The sequence below is a fragment of the Rattus rattus genome, chromosome 10 (genome assembly GCF_011064425.1).
Source record: "Rattus rattus isolate New Zealand chromosome 10, Rrattus_CSIRO_v1, whole genome shotgun sequence".
NCBI lineage: Eukaryota > Metazoa > Chordata > Mammalia > Rodentia > Muridae > Rattus > Rattus rattus.
In genome coordinates this window covers 38,694,451-38,714,699 of record NC_046163.1, presented here as the reverse complement: position 1 = coordinate 38,714,699, position 20,249 = coordinate 38,694,451, and positions in this window count along the sequence as shown.

Here is a 20,249-nt window from a genome sequence, read left to right as displayed (position 1 = left end):
TTGGTGCTCAGCTCACTTTCTCATTTAAAAATATTTATTTTTATTTTATGTGCATGAATGTTTTGCGTGTGTGTGTGTGTGTGTGTGTGTGTGTGTGTGTGTGTGTGTGTACCACACATATGTCTGATGCCCTCAAAGGCTAGAAGAGAGAATCGGATCCCCTGAAACTGGAGTTATGGGTTGTTGTAAGCCGCCACATTGGGAACCAAAGTTAGGTCTTCTGCAAGAGCAGCAAGTACTCATAGCCACTGATCAATCTTTCCAGCCCCCACTTTCTTCTTTATTCAGACCAGTACCTACCTGCTTATGGAATGGTATCACCCACATTTTGGGTGGGTCTTTTTACCTCAATTAATCCAATCTAGAAACTCTTATAGACTTCAAAGTTTGTCTGCCAGATGATTCTACATCCTGTCTGATTGGAAACTGATATTAGACAACACAGGAATGAACCAAAAAAACTTATAAATGCATTCTCTTCAGGAATTAGATGGTGTTTGTCATTATGTGTGGAGGAAGATTCCTGACGTGAGCTGTTTTTGTTGCTCTCCTGGCCCCATTCTAGCCTGTGTTCCGGTGGAGCCCATTCCTTGTGTTCATGTGGTCTTTGCTGTCGCAGGCTCCACTGTGATTGCAGCCACACCGAGCCTCCGTTTCCTAAAGCCTTTCCCAGTTGTATCTGCAGGCCCTGAACGTTTGTGTGAGTTTGCATGAGGTTTTCCCTCTTAACCCACTCTAACCTCCATTATCAATGAATTGTAACCTAGTTTTTGACTCAGCCACTGCCATGGAGGATACGCCCTTTATCACTGAGGATGCTGTCTCCTCCCAAAAGTTCCCAGGAAGTGGCACCTTCTGCTATAGCATCTTTCTTTCCCTTGTATGTCAGGAAGAGTCAGGGGAATACTATGTGGCCTTCTCCCATCGATTCCTGCCAGGATACCAAGAAGCCCTTCTGTCATCTCACTCCCCCGAGGACTGAGGCTGGATGAGGCTTCTACACCTTTTTATTAGCCCTACTTGGACATGATGCTAAAAACAAGAAGGAAAGCTCTCTCTCTCTCTCTCTCTCTCTCTCTCTCTCTCTCTCTCTCTCTCTCTCCCCCTCACCCCACAACTGAAGCCCAGAAAGGTCAAAGTCAAAGGAATCCATGTCCATAGGAAAGAAAAGCCCATGTGTCTGTCACTCATCTTCAGGGACCAAAGACATACTAACAGCCTTGACAAGAGCCCAGTTTCTCCAAACACAGGAGAGTGATCCATGAAGAACACCAAGGTCAATGCCATGAAGTGTTCTTCAAGGAGCAGGTGCCACGTTATGCAACTCACCATGGAGACCCTACCTTACCAGGTCCTAGCCTAGTGGCCTTGTGTCAGATGGTGGTAATATAAACAGTAACAACAAAATCAAGTCTTTCTAGAGGGTACAGTAGTACATGCTTCTAACCCCAACGCACGAGAGATTGAAGCAGAAAGACTGCAAGTCCTGGGCCAGCCTGAGCAACACAGTAAGATCCTCTCTCAAATAAAAAAAAAAAAAAAGTCAACATTTTCTAACAGACTGTGACAGGCTAACTCTAAATAGAACAAGCATTTCTAATAACCAGGGGCGGGTGGGGGTGGGGAATCAATCCCAGCTATGTTGAAACTAAGATCCTTGCTACATCTCATTCCAGATGTTGAAATAATGGGCATCATATCACCTCAAAGCCAAAGTTGAAAATCAATGCCAGATGGGCCCTGTCTGCCTCTCTAGCTTTGCTGTCCCACCCTGTGTAACCCACTCCTGCACTGTACCTGCCCATTGCCCTAACCTTCCTTTGGTCTCAGGCTCTGCACTTGGTACTATGTTACTCGGTGCTCATAGCACTGGTCACTATGTTACGGCTTGAAAAGGCTGGACAGAAGAGTCCAAGCCTTGACCTTAATATCACTCCATCCTTTACGGAGCATTTTCTGAGAGAAAGACTACATTACAACATTACATTGCCCTCAGTCACCAAGGAGGATCTGCCTCTTCTGAGTTAAAAAGCTGAGACTCAGGGGACAGAAGCAGAAAGCCAGGCACAGAACCATGGAGCGATACAGGCAAGTGACACTTTGGCTTCTCTGCTCCTACATAAGGCTCATGTCACTGCTCTCTCTCCTGCTCTCCAGCAAAGCCTTGGCAAAACTACCAGCTTCCCCATTTACTGGCTCGCACAGCTGATGGTTTTCTACAGGTGTTCCTGTTGGGCTTGCCCTGACTGCCCTGGCCCTGCAGCTGTCACAAAGGGAGGGGACAGAAGCATGGCAGCCTTTGCTATTTATCATTAGGGACCCCTCCTATCCTCCAGCCACCCTCTGGCCATCAGCCCAGTCGGGAGCTCATGGTTCCAGGCTGGCAGATGTCCTGGATGGCTGTGCCCAGCTCTCCACCCACCTGCACCTGCATCACTGAAGCACAAATGCCTTCACATGGCCAAGGTGATCTTCGAAGGGACATAGTGACTCACCTCACTGGCTCCTGTGAGAAAGTAAGCGCTGTGCTCAGAAGTCCCCAGGTTCCCAACCTCACTGTCAAACCTGACACAAGGCAACAGGCCCTCTGCCTGTTAGAGAAATTCTTAGTGTTCCATCTTCGACTCCCCTCTTCAGGGGAGTCTACAGCCTTGCCATCACCCTTGGGGCCATTTCCCAGTGCTCCAACCACTCTGGAAGCACTCCTTTGAAGACACCAGAGGTTTTAGACTCCATCTCTGCAGCCTGAACAGAGGAGACTCTAGCATCCTCAGCCTCACCAGACCACGGGGCATTTCCTCAGCTAGGATCTCAACTCTTAGCTTGCATGTCTGGTATGGGAATGGGACCTGGATACTCACAGAGGTTCCTGAATGACCTAAATGAACTGTGTGGACAGGAAAAACTGCTCTTGAAAAGCCAAGCTAAAGATGGAGGATGGCTGTCCTGGGATTTCCCTGGCTATCCGGGCCAGTGGCATCAAGCTCTAAGAAGCATCTATGTTAAAGAAATGGCGTGGGGCATGCTCACTGGCACCGGAAGTCAAGAGTAGGGAAGAATGCAGCAGGTACTTCCCACAGTTGCACCAATAAATACCAGAGGATACCTCCACTCCCCTGGGTGCAGAGGCAGGGCAGACGGGATCCTGACACTCCAGTTTCACAGGGTGTTCTGATAAAGCCTATAGATCACACACACTATTTTGCCTACAATTTCAAGGCTGTTGCAAAAACTCTGGATCCTGGAGACTGGCTGCTTGGTCCCCTTTATCCATGACCTTTCATGTTTGAGCTGTGCAATGCAGGTGAGGGGTCCATGTACCTCCTCCTGCTTCATTTGATACCTGATACATGAGATTCCAAGGTCCCTGAGCCCAACAACATCCCACAGAGTCTCCTTCTAACTGTTCCTCTGTCTCTGAAGGGATACGATGGGCGAGGGAGGCTTTGTGGCACTTGCTTCCTATCCTGATGAAAAAAAAAATCTGCTATTTTTGCTCTGCTTCAGAGGAAAAATAGAAGCATGACTTATATACCCAAGTTTTGTCTCCGCAGCCATGTACTTTGGCTGGTCTATTTTGTTTCTCACAATTACAAATATATTCCTTCCCCTAGAAATCTCTGTGTGGGACCAGCCCTCCCCACAATGCAGTGAGCTGCTTGAGAGCAGTTGGAGCCTGCCCCTAGGAGACCCTGGGTGACCAGCCTTCAGACGGGAGGGGCTCTGATCCATGATCCTTGGTAGTCTGGGGCTTATTAAGCTCTTCCTGTCTGTCAATTACCCAGATTACTGCTCCCTTGCTGCAAGCTCCAAGGCCAGTTTCCATTTGGCCAGAGAAAAATAATGATTGTCTGTTTATTAACTGGAAAAAAAATGCCCAGGCACAGTGTGTGTTTGACCCAAAATCTGGTCCTGAGAAGCTTCCCCTGGTCCAGTCTCTCCTCTCTGGAATCCTGTACTAGCGGACCCACCAGTTGCCGTGAACCAGTGGTGTAGGACAGTGGTTCTCAGCTTTTCTAACGCTGTGACCATTTGATACAGTTCCTCATGTTGTGGTGACCCTCCCAACCGTAAAATTATCTCACTGCAACTTCATAACTATAATTTTGCTTCTTTTATGAATCGTAATATAAACATCTGGTATGTAGGATATCTGATATACAACCCCTATGAAAGGATCGCTTGACCTCAAAGGGGTCAAGACCCACAGGTTGACAACCTATGGTATAGAAGTTTCAGGAATCCTATGTCTGGATGTTCCAGACAGTCAATAGCATGTGATGGCCTTAACTCATTCCTCAGCTGGCGCCAGGGGGATGTGGTTGCCTCTGGGGATACTCTAGCACAGACTAATGTGACAAAGGGACTGAGCAAGTGATTGTCAGATATGAGGAGCTCTAGGTGGGTGTTCACCAGAAGCCACTAGTGTCACACTGACATAGGTTCGAATCCAAACTCTGCAACCTAAAAGTGGTAAATTCTTGGCAAAGTTCCGTGCACCTCAGCTGAGTCTTCTAAGAACTGGGAATGAGGATTCCTGGGCCGTAGGACAGGAATGACATCTGAGAAGGTAAGTGTGTGAAACAGGCCTGTGCTTCCCAGCCCCAAACACAAAACAGTCACTTTGGCATGTGAGAGTCTTTCTCTTGCCTTACCCAGGAAGCCTGAATTCGGTACTAAACCCTCAGGCTCTCCTGCCCGCAAAGCTGGCCACCTGTCCACTGACCTATCTTCTACCACTGCGTGGTCATGGTCCACGTTCCCTTCCCAGAAGGCTGGGGAAGGCTCTAAGTCCTAGCTTTTCCTATTTACTCTCCTTCATGCCAAACACCTTTGCTTTGAAAAGTTGGTCACTAATGGGACACAGAAAGGTACAACTAAACACGGTGTTCAAGCATAGTTGCACACAATTGAAATCCTAACAGTCAGAAGGTTTGAGGCCAGCCTGAGCTACATAGTGAGACTTGGACTCAAAAATCAGACAGAGAAAATGTCATTCTTCTGGGCTGAGCTAAAGTCTCAACCCAGACATTGTCCTATTGTGCGAACTTCCACGAGCACTGGATCTCACAAAGCCCCCAACCTTGCTGTCTATAAGCGGGGTTCCTGAGTCATCTCGGAGGGGTCCTCTATCTCTATAAAGACTGAACATCTTAACGTGAACTCCTCTTTCTCTTACTCCTCTCCGTGCTGTGCACAATCTCTTGCCACGTGGCTCTACCGAGAGTAAGAGACCCTCCTTTTTCCAGTCTTGCAATTGTGGCCGGGTTCAGTTGACTCCACAGTCAAACACTCCATATATCTCAGGGGCTCCCCCAAAATAGTCTTTCCTTGCAATCCCCCATGCAACCACTGTCTCAGGGACCTTAGGCTCAGGTCAGCAGTTGTTAAGGGGCCGGCGACCTTTGCATCTTTCCAGTCTGAATTTCAGCCCAGCAGACCACCACATCGTTTGTTTCATTACAGGATCGAAGAGTGCCCTCTGGTGGAGACAGAAGCAATAACAGAACCATGCAGTAGCTCTGAAGGCTTCTCCCCAGACCTCGGTCAGGTTGCTCAGTCCAATACGTTCCCGTTTTATGGGATAAACAAGTGGTGTTAATAGAACAGGAGGCGTGATCTCCCTCTGAGGATAATACAACATACCCCATCGGAAAACCTCATTACTGATGTCCTCTACTCTATTTTACTCTGAAAGGGTGATAGCCCAGAGATACCTCAAGACACACAGCAAATGAACGGAACAGAAGAGACTAGATGAGTCCAGGTGCGTTGATGACCTTCCAGTTCAGATTCAGGAGAAAATCCAAGAGCTAGAGGTTTGGACTGAATCCCGCTCCATATGTTTAGGTAAATTAATTCTGCCCTGAGCTCTGACTGCCCTTTCTGAAATATGAGACAAGAACAGTGAGCTTTGAGGAATCGGAGAGAGTTGGCGTCAGCCTCCTGCTTCTCCCCGGTTGCTAGCTGCCCACGCTCTTCCACTCCATGCCCATCAAGCTCATTTCCTTGTTCCCCAAGAAACTGGGAGAAACAGAAATTTGGGGGTTATGGCAAAATGCAGATTTATGGGTGGCTTCATCCCTGTGACTCTCTGCTCACAGACCTTAGGGTGTCCCGAGTCTCAGTAGAGCTCTGAAGAGCCACTGATACCCATCACACAGGTGAGAAGACCAAAGCCAGGACCTTTTTCACTTTCATAGTCACCCACACTACACCTTGCGCATGCGCTCTCCTCTCCCCTCCCCCCCCCCCACCGCATGCACAGAAGCCCCCTCATAAGGATAGACGCTCCTCACCTAGCAACCCCTGAAATTAGAAAATGTCCCTAGTCACCCACATGCCCAGCCACAGTTGGGGGCACAAACACACCCCGTCTCCAAGGAGACCTGACAAAGCTGTGGGACCGCCACTGAACGTTTAAACATTTCTGGCTTTAAACTGTTTGTACTGGAAACCTGGAAATGGGGAGGTGTGGGTTTTGTGCTGAAGAATGTGGGATTAAGCATCAGCCTGTGTTTTCACCATAGCATTCCCTAGTAAGACTAGGGTAGAGGGATGAGGGGAGTCCAATGTGCTTTATCCATCCATCCATCCATTCATCCATCCATCCATTCAGTAATATTTTCCAAAAGCTTCCTATATTCTGAATATTGTTTAAAACTCAGAGATGGGGGTTAAAAAGTCCTAAACATTACAGGATGTGGAAGATGCATCAGAAGCAAGGGGGTTGAATAAGTTATACAATGTCCTCTCTCTGTAAGTGGAGGGCATTCCCTAAGGTCCTTTCATTCCTCAGGAAGGCAACATGGGGACACATTCCCATCAGCCAGCAGGCTGCCTGGGATGAACAATACTGTTCTATGAAAATATAACACAGGTCACATTGCATCTCACCTTAAAATTCATAGTAAACAGGAAAAAATTATAACAGCTCATAGTAAGTTTAATAATATATTTTGTTTAATCTAACATATCCTAAATTTTTCTTAAACTTTTAGTTAGAACAAAAATTACTAAGGGGACATTCTGTCCCTTTTGTTTGTACTGGATCCAGTGTGCTTTTTATACTCACAACAGCACTCAGGGAGAAAGCTACACGGTGCTCAGTAGCCACATTGGGGGAGGGGGGCAGTAATTATACCCTACTGGAACCACAAAAGAATCAACCAACAGGAGGTGAAGCTCACCTTGCCTGCCAGGTTGTTCTCGAGATCACCAGGTCCTGAACTCTTTTCTTTACCCCTCGGGGGGAGGTAGGATATGAGTGGAGGTCACAGCAAAACTTGAGAGAGTTGGTTTTCCCCCACCATTTGGGCTCTGGGACTTGAACTCTCTCCAGCTCCTAGGTCTATATTCTTGAGCAAACTTCTTGCCCATGTCCTCAATCGAGAGCCAGCCCCCATCCACTTTTCCTCTCCCTAAGTCTCTCTTTGCCTTTTTCTTTGAAGTCAGGCTACTTTATAACTCAGGATGTCCTCGAACTCACTTTACAGCCAAGGTGGACTTTGAGCTTCCGATCCTACGGTCTCAACCTCCCAAGTGCTGAGGTTACAGGTCTGTGTCTCCATAACCCCGTTATGCATTGCTCAAGAGCAAATCCCAGGCTTCAGGTGCTAAGCAAGCTCTCTACAAGATGAGCTGCATCTCTGTACCCCTCTTCAAGACTTTCCTTTCTCCTCCTAGGCAGGCTCTGCTCTGCACCAGCCAGACATGTGACATCGGTCTCTGAATGCTTTTGTGGCCAGATCACTGCATATAGAGAGACTAGAACAGACATATGCAGCCCTTGAGAGTGACACTACCGTGGTGGGAGTGGGTCGCAGGCTGGCCCAGGTCTCAGGCCAGGAAAGACCATCTCCTGGCTTGGGCACACCCACCTTTATTATATTGGAACACTGAAAACCCTTCCTGGACTTAACTTGTGCAATTGGCCCCCTCTTGTCCTTGGCTTTAAGGCAGTGTCTAAGATCCAGACGGAACACAAATGGAGAGAACACGCCCTAGCCATATTGCACTCATTTTTCTTTCCGATGACTTTTGTGGCCTTCCTTGGGGCTGTATCTGACCTTGAAGGTCAGGTTCATCTCAAGCAAATACTCTGATCTTTAAGCACAGAGAAGCCAGGGACATCTCAACCCTGGAGTCTTCTGCAAGCCATTACGTGCCACTCCCTGCTCATACTTCCTCTTCTTGACCTTTTCAGACATCTTTCCCACCTATGCTTGGACACTCCACAAACATGAAACTCAGTCCTTCACTTTGCCTCGGTAGGCTTTCCCCCCGTCCCCCAAAATATCTCCCTCCTACCCTCTCTGCACCTCTCCCCTAAATTCCATTAACAAATGGAATTAATGATGATAACAATAATAATAGTAATAATAATAACAATAATTCTGTGACAGCGAATGTGAATATTTGAGGACTACTTGACATGCTGGCTTCAAGGCCCTTACAACACCATCATAAGATAGGTATCCCTGTCCGATGTTAGAGGAAGGTAAAAAGAGACTGAAAACAGGGAGATTTGCCCAGGTTTATAGTTCATAAGCACAGAGCCAAGGCCTAAAACCGAGGCCTGCCTGTGTAACTTCAGAGATGCCTGTGTCCTATCAAGCAGCTTAGGGAAAGTAAAATGAATGGTCCATGCACACAGGAAATGAAATTTTAGCAAGGAGACAGTGCAGATGCATGGAAAATTCCTAAGACGGTTTCTATCCAGAAATGTTTCATAACTAGGAATCTGGAAGACGAAGGCAGCGTGCATGCGTGGGATGGGCCGCCTAGCTGCCTCAGTAGCTGTGACAGGCTCCTGCGTCCTGCTCTCCCTGCCTGCTGAGAGTGCCCCTGCCCACTTCCTGGCCCCTCCAGCGTGAGCCTCACACAGCTCCTCCAGTCTGATTGACTGCAGCACAGAGACAACAATCCCCCCACACCCCACCCTACCCCCAACTAGATTAGCAAGGCAGCATATGCTGCTGTGGAAAGTTGAACAATTGCGCTTCTAAATAACAGCTCAACGTGGAATAGAAGGGATGTCACAGGCAGGAGATGATTAATTGCGAAATGAATCATTGAAATTGTAATTTCAGTGGACTGCATGCTTGCCGCAGGCCAGAATTGTAAGGAGAGACCAGAAGGAGGCTGAATGGCCTGGCCAGGCAGAGAGGGCAGTGTAGATGAAGGCCAGGGGGACGGGGTCAGAGAGGCACTTCAGAGAGGTTGCATGAGACCACAGCACAGAGGCCTGCCTTCACCTTAGTGTCAAGAACCCCTTGGAGCCAGGATTGCAGCCCTGCCTGCCAGGGCGATCTCCCCATGATGACCCATCGCACCTGGCCTCCCACCTGCTCTCTGGCTCTGTGGGATCCAAGTTCTCATCCCGCAGGCCTCCTATGACCTACTGGCCTCCTTTGTGCATCAGCTGCTCACCCTGCACAGCAGGTAAAAGGGCAGATCTCTCATCTATCCCGAGAGTGGGAAGGCTGCTGAGCTGGGATGGGAGCAATGAAAATGCAGCGTGCTCTGTCATGCTGGGGTTCGTTTTCACAAGAGCTCCAGGTCCCATTGCCTGAAATGTAGGACAGTGGCATAAGCAGAGGCTCACGCTGCCACTGCGATCTCAGCCTTCCTCCTTAAGGGGTGTTGAAATTGTGTGGTCCTGGATAATTTTCTTAACCTTCCCGAGCCTTAGTTTTCTTATGTATGATGTGGAATTGTACACAAACAGCTCTTTGGATAGGCTTCCAAATTGCAAGTCAAATTCCCTGCCTAGAGCTGGCCCATGGTAGTGCAGATCCATAAAAATGGAGGCTATCGGGCTGGCAAGATAGTTCAGTTAGTAAAGTGCTTGCCATACAAGTCAATCACCACCACCCATATAAAAACTTGATGTGGTGGGACACGTGGCAGGGCACATCTGTAATCCCAAGCCTGGTGTGGTAGGCTTGACTTGTGAGATTTGGCCCCCTGTCATCCCAGCCTGATGTGGAGGGGCACACCTGTCATCCCAGCTCTGGGGGTGGTGGGAGGATCTTGGGGCTTGCTGGCCAGTCCGTCAAACTGAAGTGATGAGCTCCAGACTCTGTGAGAGACCCTATCTCAAAAAACAAGATAGGGATCTACAGAGGAAGACACCTACCCTCAAACTCTGGCACACGCACGCGCACACACACACACACACACACACACACACACGCACACAACACACGCACACGCATACACACACACACACAAGCACACAAACACACGAGGGTAGTTTATTATCAAAGAATAGTCCAACAACAAACAATAAAACCATCTGTTTTAGGAAGGCAGCCCCTTTCTCCTGGATGTCTACAGCCTGAGACTGTCACTTCAAAAACCTCCGACCAAGACCAGCTGGCCCCTCCCCCTGTGCTGTACCAAATAAACACACTGAGGTTCTGGGTTACACCAGGATAGGTGCCTTTCCACCAGAAGGTACACATCCCACCTGACCTTAGCTTTCTGTACATCTGTCTGTCTGTCTGTCCTTTCTTTATTCCTCCACCATCCCTAGTCAGGGTTCAATGACCAAGACATGTGAGTTATGGCAAGACAAGACACACTGGAGACCACAAGTTAAATTAAGGCCAGCCTGCCAGGCCAGCCAGAGCTACTTAGTGTTAATAAACAATCGCCACCACCACCCATATCAAAACCTGATGTTGGTGGGACACGTGGCAGGGCACAACTGTAATCCCAAGCCTGTTTCCTTGAAACAAAAAAGGCAGAACAGAATGTGGTTGCAACTGAATGACTATGTGAAGGTGGCTTTTTAATGCAAGGGTAATTGTGGAGTTAGGGTCTAAGAGGTCTGTCATGTTGTCATTGGTTTTTAGAGGTAATGTGTAGTGCTTAAACAGGCAGTGCTTTTAGGAGGTTAGTAGACCCTCAGCCTCTAGGAGGGGCAAACTCAACTTTGACTGTGGATATGAGCAGCTATGTCCAGAAATAAGTAATACATGTGTAGAAGGTTGTTGGGAGCTGGGGCTCTGTACTCCAAGTTGGGGCTAAGCTGCATGTAAGAGGTGACCAATGGTGAAGGGTACTGGGGAAAGTGGGTGCATTGCTTCTTCTGGGGCACCGTGTGGTCCGGAGCATAGCAGGGGAAAACTGCCTTTGAATCAGGAGAACAAACTGGTGGGCTTAGAACACCCACAGCCTATAGCTGGGGCTGTGACTGGGGCTGGGGCTGGGGCTGGGGCTGGGGCTGGGGCTGGGGCTAGGGCTGGGGCTGGGGCTGGGGCTGTGACTGGAGCTGGGGCTGGGGCTGGGGCTGGGGCTGGGCTGGGGCTGGGGCTGGGGCTGGAGCTGGGGCTGGGGCTGGAGCTGGAGCTGGGGCTGGGACCAAAGCTCAGGCTGGGACTAAGGCTCAGGCTGGGGCTGAGGCTGGGGCTGTGACTGTGGCTGGAGCTGAGACTGGGGCTGGTGAAGGACGTCAGGAAGACTGAACTGGAAGAATATGGGCCTGAGTCAGCTTGACTTCTTATATTTGTTCTGACAGACCATCGGATTGTACCGAAGGCGCCCCGCTGCGGTAGACCCGCTGAATTGGAACCTCCCACTTCATTGTACTTAGGCTGGCCTTGGAAACCCTCAGTCTGACACCGCCCCTAGTGTCCACCGGAGGTACTGTGTGAACGCTGCCCAAGCCTCCAGAGCCTTCTGGCTGTGAGAGTCAAGCACCGGGCCGCCTGGAGAAATGGACTCCTAGTTGATGCTTTCATCTAAAGCCTTGCCACCTTTTCCCACACCCAGCCTCTCTCGGGCTGTGAAGGTGAAAGAAGCAAGGCAAAGCCTGGGCTTCCTACTGCCTCACACTTGGCTTCAGCCAGGAGCACCAGGGCAGGGTGGAGAAGAAAAGTTATCCATCAAGCAGGATCCGCTTACCCGGACCCGGGAAGACCCAGTGAAATAGTGCGCACAAGGCTTGTAGTACAATGTCAAGCCCAGGGCACTCAATTAACTGTGTTGTTGCTGATCTGTCTACACTGAGGCCAGATGTCCTGTATCAAGAGCTGGAGAGGGACCTCATGAAGCCTGCACAACAAGAAAATGAGCAAGGATCAGAGTAAACACAGGATGCCAGGTGCATTAGAATTCAGTAGCTTCTATTGCAGTGGTTCTCAGGGCTGCATATCAGATACCCTGCATAGCAGATATTTACATTACGAGTCATAACAGGAGCAAAATTACAGTTATAAAGTAGCAACAAAATAATTTTATGGTTGTGGGGGGGTCACCACAACAGGAAGGGCTAAAGGGAAGGTTGAGAAACACTGTTTTAATGTACATCTAGGTCTGCTGACGACATTGGTATGTTTAAAAATTACTTAATCAGAATTTGAAGTTTAATAGGGTGGACTGGTATTTTTCTTTGCTATATCTAAAATCTTTGTCTCCTGAAGTACACCCATTCATGCCATACACACACACACACACACACACACACACACACACACACACTCACACTCACACAGACACACACATACGATAAAAAAAAAAAAAACCTCTGTCAATTGCATATTCCCACTCTTGTAGAGTGTTTGTGCATGCTCGGAAGTGGGTACAGCTCAAAGAAGACAGAAAACACTCCAGGTCACAACCATACTAGGAGTACAAACTCAGCTAGCACCCTGGCACCAAGGCCCTTCTACGGTTTAGGCACTGTCCTAGGTGCTGACCTATTTCCACATATTACTTCATTTAAATCCCCCAAATAAAACACAAGGTAAATGCTAGCTACCACATGTCCCTCTGCACATGAGGGACCTGAGACATAAGTCTGAGGAAGGCAAAGTCACAGCCCTGGGACCCGAGAACAGATTCCTGGCCCACAGCCTGACCTCTGTTGCTGATACGCTGGACTGGGGCCCTGCGGGAGGAAGATGGCACAGTGCATGTGTCAGTGTTGGGGCTGCCAGATGGGCCGTGTCATCAGGCCATTTTCCCTCTCTAGTGTCATATACAACTGCGGATTGTGTGTTGATTCATACAAACACAAATACATTTGCATCCAAAGCACTGGCCACACATTAGCCAGCTGCCAGGACTGTCTGTCGCAGGAACGATGGCTGTGCAGCCATGGTCAGGCAGATTTATGGGGCAGAGGATTTGTACTCTGGACTGAGCCAAGCTGTACTTGGTAAAACCTGTCCTCCTCTGGCCCTCTGCAAGACCTGAACCCTCTCTACACTCCCACACACCTCTGCAGCCAGCTGTCCCAGCATGTCTCTCAGGATAAAGGCAAATCCCTAAAGCAGAAAGTGCTCTTTTAATAATTTGCTGGACCACCTCTGTCTCAGGATTTAACTACATAGCAAGAAGCAAAGCTGAGCCAATATGTGCCCCTGTCCCAACAAAACTGGCAGCAATGTTGAGAGACAACATTGACAGGGACAGCCAGATGTGATGGCACATGCCTGCAATTCTAGGGGCATAGAGACAGGAAGATAGGAACTGCAAGGTCATCCTCAGCTACAAGGCAAGTTCAAGGCCAGACTGAGGTACATGAGACCACTTCTCATAAAACTGACCAGATGATTTGGTGAGATGATTTGGTGAGATGATTTGGTGAGATGGCTCAGGTGGTTTTGCCTGATAAACAAGAACCGAATTTGATCCTCAAAACCCATGAAGCAAATCAGGTATGGTAGTGAGTTATTAATCCCAGGACTGTGGGAGTGGGGAGAGGTGGATCCTTGAGAGTCACTAGCCATCCAGTCTAGACTAATTGGTGAGTGAGATCCAGGCCAGTGAAATCTGTCTCAAAGGAGGTAGTCAGAGTTTCTGAGGACTGACATCTGGGCACATGTACAAATATAAACACTGGTGAAAACAGAAACCCAAAATGAATGAGAGAGAGAGAGAGAGAGAGAGAGAGAGAGAGAGAGAGAGAGATCATTCTAATAGCCCATGTACTAATATAAACACTGGTGAAAACTGAAACCCAAAAATGAGAGAGAGAGAGAGAGAGAGAGAGAGAGAGAGAGAGAGAGAGATCACCTAATAGCCCTGAGTGCAAAAGGGAGATGCATAACATGGATGAGAGGCAGTAGATGAAGTGCTGACAACATTTTTCTATTGCAAGTGGAGGGGAATAGACCCTCAGTGTCATGTCGCCTAGCAGAAAGGGTAGAAACAGGACCTGGAGTGTAAGTAATGGAGACATGAGTAGGGGACACTATTAAGAAGTCTAGTCAAAAAGGAACTTCATGGGAACCACCAAATAACCCAGGCTATTTCCAAGGCTACTGGTTGTGCCCCACAAAGTGATGGTAAGGGTTTATCACCCAAAACAACACTTATGCAATTTGTTAAACACAGAAGTCAAGCAGGTGCCTATTTAGAGCCTGTGGACTAATGGTCATGGTACTAGAATGTCATCTGCTTGCTACCAAAAGAGAAACATAAAGAGCAACAGTGCACACAGTGCTGGTGCAATAGCAGCAAACACCATGTGGAAGGAACCAAGCACTCCATGGTTGGATTTAAGGCCATGAGACGGAACCCATGCCTGGCACTGCTCAGCCAGCCAAGAACCTGAGATCAGCTAGACCAAGGAACTAAGGTAGGCCAAATAGTACTATTCTGCTAAAGGAACAGAGGAATAAAATGACTCCTAACAACATCCTGCTATTGCCATAGGTCAGTGTCTTCCTCAGCCACCGTGAAGCTTCCTCATGTGGCAGATGGGCACAAATACAGAGATCCACCACTGGGAAATGTACAGAGTGAGAGACCTTGGAACACTCACTTCCTACATGGGATGCCTCCATCAAATCTGTGCTCTTGGGATTCAGGAAACCCTGTGGAAGAGGGGCGGAAGATTTTAAGAGCCAGTGAGGACGGAGAGCAATAAGGCCTCTCCATACAACGGGGCTGATGCACATATGAACTCACAGAGACTGAGGAAGAATTCACAGAGCCTGCAGATGGGGGTCGCAGAACTGAGAGGGGGGATGGACACAGCCCCCATCCTGAAACCATCTCCAATGTAACTGCCTACAAAGGAAAGTTAATTTCCTCTAATGGAGTCTCACTGCCTACACTAAGGGCAGGTCCCAGGTTCTTTGTCTCATTATGCTTGGTCTGGCTTTTTTCTTTTTAGTTGTACAAGTCTTTTGTGTACATGTTATGGCTTCCAGTGTTGTATTTTTATGGGATTTACTTGCGAGCAAATGTGTGTGTGTGTCTATATGTGTTTTGTGTACCATTTTTCCTTGCTAGTTAGTTTGTTTTCTTCTGGTTTGTGTTTTCTTATTTTATTATTATTTTTGGATGCTTTTTTTTTCTAGTGAGAGAAAGAAAAGGTATGGTTTTGGATGGGAGGGTGTGGGGTAGACTTAGGAGGAATTAGGGGAGGGAAATCATAATCAGAATATATTGTTTAAAAATCTATTTTCAATTTAACAATCTCAGAAAGAAAAATAGGAGGAGGGGGAGGAAGAGAAGGAGGAGGAAGAGAAGGAGAAGAAGAAGAAGAAGAAGAAGAAGAAGAAGAAGAAGAAGAAGAAGAAGAAGTAGTAGTAGTAGTAGTAGTAGTAGTAGTAGTAGTAGTAGTAGTAGTAGTAGTAGTTGTTGTTGTTGTTGTTTTGGCCATGCTTAAATTACAGCTCAGTAATAGAATTCTTCCTTTGCAAGAATGAGGCCCAAGATTCCATCTCCAGAAACATGTGACATGAATGCATGTTGCACACACACACACACACACACACACAGACAGAGAGAGAGAGAGAGAGAGAGAGAGAGAGAGAGACAGAGAGAGACAGAGAGAGACAGAGAGAGACAGAGAGAGACAGAGACAGAGACAGGGACATACATACATACAGACAGACAGACAGAGAAAGAGAGATAGAGACAGAGAGAGGCATTGGTCATGAAGGGAGGCAAAATAGAGCAGATACTCAATGAGGTGACTTGTTATTGATTTTGGCTGTTTAGGCAAGAGGCATTTGGCAACAATTAACTACTGAATGAATCCTGAGGAAGGAGGGAATGAAGATGAGGGAAGCCACGAGGAATACAGAGTTCTGAGATGTTCAGATCATTTAAGTACAGACCTAGGACTTTTCTGAAATGTGTTTTCTGGGGTAGGGGTTCCCTTCCAGAATGAGAGGTTCCGTGGTGGCTGCTCTGTTTCTTGGGAGGTTTGTCTCTCAGGTTTGCCAGCTGTGGGGCCTATAGCTTCAGCCTGCCTATGAAGTCTTCCCTAGCTGTCTTGTGGGCTCTGATGGCACCGTGACCTGTATTTGTTTCTATGGAGCTGTAGGGAAATGGGACTCGAACTTCAAGGGGCATGTGGAGGCGGGAAAGCCACACCCCACAGTCCCCCACCACCTCCTCCATCTTTCTGTGAGAGGGTGTGTGTGTGTGTGTGTGTATGTGTATGTGTATGTGTGTATGTGTGTGATGCTCAAGACTTCTATGTTATCTGTCCAAACGAGGGTTAAGGTACACAAAAGTTAAGTCAACTGCTCTAAGTTACAAGTAAACAGAGAGACTAGGCTTGGCTGAGTGATTAGTCAAACACTGAAGCTAACAGTTAGCTCTCTTTTTCCCAACTTGCCTTAAGAACTGTGGGCAGATTTTAAAAACTGACAGGAGGTACAGTCTTCCCTTTTTTCTTTCCCAAAAGAAGGCCGGAGAGCATCTGGACCTCCTGGAAGTTTAGGCCCTGGCTAGCTGCAGGGTCTGATGGAGTCACAAGGCTCTCAACACCAGTGCTCTATGCTAAACTTGGTTCCCAGCCCTACTCGATTCTGAACACTAGGTCAGCTTCTAGGATCACACCCTATAGGCTAGATTCATTTGATCAAAGGTATTAAAGGGACAGTATTTTGTCCCTTGCCCTCCAAGGTCATCTAGATCCCAGGTGATTATAGATCATCTATCAAAATGTCCTGCACCTGTGGCAAGTCAGCTGAACTCCTGTTGGGGGAGCCATAGAGACCACATCAGGTAGAGTCAATATATTTACAGGTTCAACATACAGGAAAAAAATTCAAACAGGAAAAAATTTTAATTATAAATGAAGCTACATCCAAACAAAGCTCTTGCTGTATCCTGTAAAAACTGTTAAGACAGAAGGAATCAGAGGTACTTCCCAAGACCGAGTAAGCTCCTAGGACAGAAGTTCTCAACCTCTGGGTCATGACCCATGTGTGGGTCGTATATCAGATACTTACATTATAATTCATAAGGGTCACAACATTAGGAAGGCTGAGAACCACTGCTGGAGGACCATACTTCTACTGGCCTTGACAGTTAAAAAAAAGAATTATTAATTTTGGCCACCTATATGGTCTTAAACTACAAAACAGGAGCCAAAGCTACACAAAGAAACCCTGTCTGAAAAAACAAACAAACAAACAAAGCATCTTACAGGAAAATAAACCAAGACTAAAAGGATTACTGTTTGTCTGTTTTACAGTTTAAGGTATTATATTTTACCATATGGGAAAATCACAGCCAATAGATTTCCTGCACCCCTCCTCATTCCTAACCAGAGTTCACACATCAGAGCACTGTTCCAGGGGTAGGCCCTGTGTTCTCTTAGTTTCATTTTCTTTTCTTCCCCAGCACCCATTATTGTACCTGACACTCAGAAGATAGCCAAGGAAACTCTGAGAATAACACCATGTGTTTTCCTCTCATATCAAAGGATGAGGAGCAGGAGCCAGATGGCGACGGCGCAGGATTCTCCCACACTCTCCGCTAAGGAGTGCAGTGCCATGTGGCAGGGGCCACGAGGGGAATTTCTTATCATACAGCCACCAGGTGCTTTCCCCTACTTGTGCCCACACAGAGGTAGGAAAGCACACACTCACTAGCACAGCAGACTACTACACACACAAACACAGACACACACACACACACACAAACACACTTGTAATGAACTAGTGCACTCTCATCCATACACTGCAAACTTTATCTGCTGTGATGGCTTGTGGACAGGGGCTTAGGGAGCTGACTAGCTTGGGAGAGTGGAGGCTTTGCAAATGGGTTTAAAAAATACACACCCACCACCACTGTGATCACCACCAGAAGTGGCACTGACATAGCTTGCTGTCTTTCTGTCACTTGGAGCCACAATAAAAAGCTGACCCAGAAGAGATTCCTTAGTGGATCTTCACCATTGTGGTCCTCTGATCCAGCCTTTCTAACCTACAGGACTGAGATAAAAACATAATGGTCCAGGCCGTAAATTGAGGCGGGGGACAGGTCATGAATATGTTAAAAGCAGGAAGGGTAGGGGATGAGGAAGGGGAGAAGGTTGTCATCATATTTTAATTTTAATGTTGTAAAGAAAAATATTATGATAGGTTGTCACTGCAGCCTAAATGAATGAAAATCCAGTTCTCCTGGCTTTTCTGAGGAGGCTCTGGCTGCTTGACTCCTAGTCTTGCAATCAGAGTCCCTGCATAGGCTCTGGGGACCACGCAGACCTGCCCTTCACTTGCTAGCCCAGCATGGCCCATGCAGCATCTTTTGGTCACAGTCTCTGTCCTGTGCCTAAGGCTGGGAGTTCCCACAGGGAGACCATGCACAGAGGGCCTTCTGTCTTCCAGCCCTCCCACCTGTCTAGTACATTAGGAAGCAGAGCATTGATGATAACAGATGACCGTCTATCTGTTATGTAGACTAGTCTGAGTGATCTGACTTCCTCTACAACAAATATTGGCTTGTCTGAAATACTTCATAATTTTTAAAAAGTATTGCTTCCATGGGTACCTGAGCTGGTTTTAGTAGATGTTCATTTGTGACGTAGCTCATAAACTTAGTGTCTCCTAGCTTGGCTGAGAAAGTTATAAAGAATTTTATGTTCTGGGGACAGACAGTGGGGCTACATCAAGATATTTTAGTACCAACATCTAAACACTGGGTTTTAGTGACAAAAAGAATAAATAGTACTGCCTTGGGGAATGGGGAATGTTCCAGTAAAGGTGTGAAGCTTCTGTGAGGGATGTCTCTCCTCCCATGGTGCACAACTGAAGTTAAACACTGCTAGAACTGCAGACTAACAAGTCACAAAAGCATTCTTCGAGGCTGAAAATTAAATTACCTTGTGGATTACATTTCTGGATTTCCAAGATGCAAGCTTTGTCTTTTTGTTGGTCTACGTAGGAGCCCCTTGCAGGCAGGAATGGGGAGTGGACACTTTCCTTCTGCCTGCTACAGTTTGATGATTGAGCCATTAGGAAGACTAATGGGAGAAAAGATATACTAGCCCATGTGCATGGAGCCATCCCATGAAGGAGGAGGAAGAAGAGGAGGAAGAGGAAAGAGGAGGAAGAGGAAGAGGAGGAGGAAGAAGAGAAAGAGGAAATTCAGAAATCCAGGGAGACCTAGGGACTCAGGTACCTTCTCTTCTGGAGAGCAGAGGAGCATGTGAGCTGTGAGGAACAGAAAGTGACTTCTGATCAGGATAAATAGTCTGTCAGAAGACTGACAACCTCTTATGGTCACTTCTACCTTCAATCTCTACTCCTACGGTGGATTTTCTCCTGTGGGCTGAGCAGTCCAGGGAAGCTCTGGCTTTGGGCTGATCTGGAAGTCCAGGGGAAGCCTGTCTTCTGTGAACACTGCTACTCCCCAAGTGCCCTCTGGCTGCAGCCACCAACAAACCAAATCAACGTTCTTTCCTTGAGGTGCCATTTTGTTGGGATTGGCTAGGATTAGGGAATTGGGAAAGGAAAAACAATCTCAAAGAGGAAACAAACTCTTGTACAATAACATCTCAGCGAGCACACTTCAAACTGGTTAAAACTGCTTAGTTTAAAAACCTGAGAGCAGCTGGGAGCTTTAACTTCTCTGCCATGGTAAATGGTAACTTAACAGCACTTGATGCAGTTAAGCACCCTGTTTGGAGGAAGTGGAGGGACCATATGTGCATGTGTGCTATGTAGATGGAGGGGAGCTCCTGAGGGAGAAGAGCACAGAGAGAGGGGAGGGGAGGGCAGAAAAGGAACAGAGACTCAATGAAACAGTTTTGTTTAGAAAAACGCCACAAGGAAACCTACTTTGGGCACTCACAATCTTGGAGTTCAAGGAAAATACATAAAACAAAAGGGGAGAGTAGAACACAAGTGATTTGAAAGAATGTGGGAAAACAGTGGGATCTAATGGCTTATGTGCCCCAGACACGGCTAGGTGAGGCAGAGGAGAGGAAAAGTGGATTAAACAAAATTAAGAGTATATAAAGAAACATTATGAAATCCCACTAG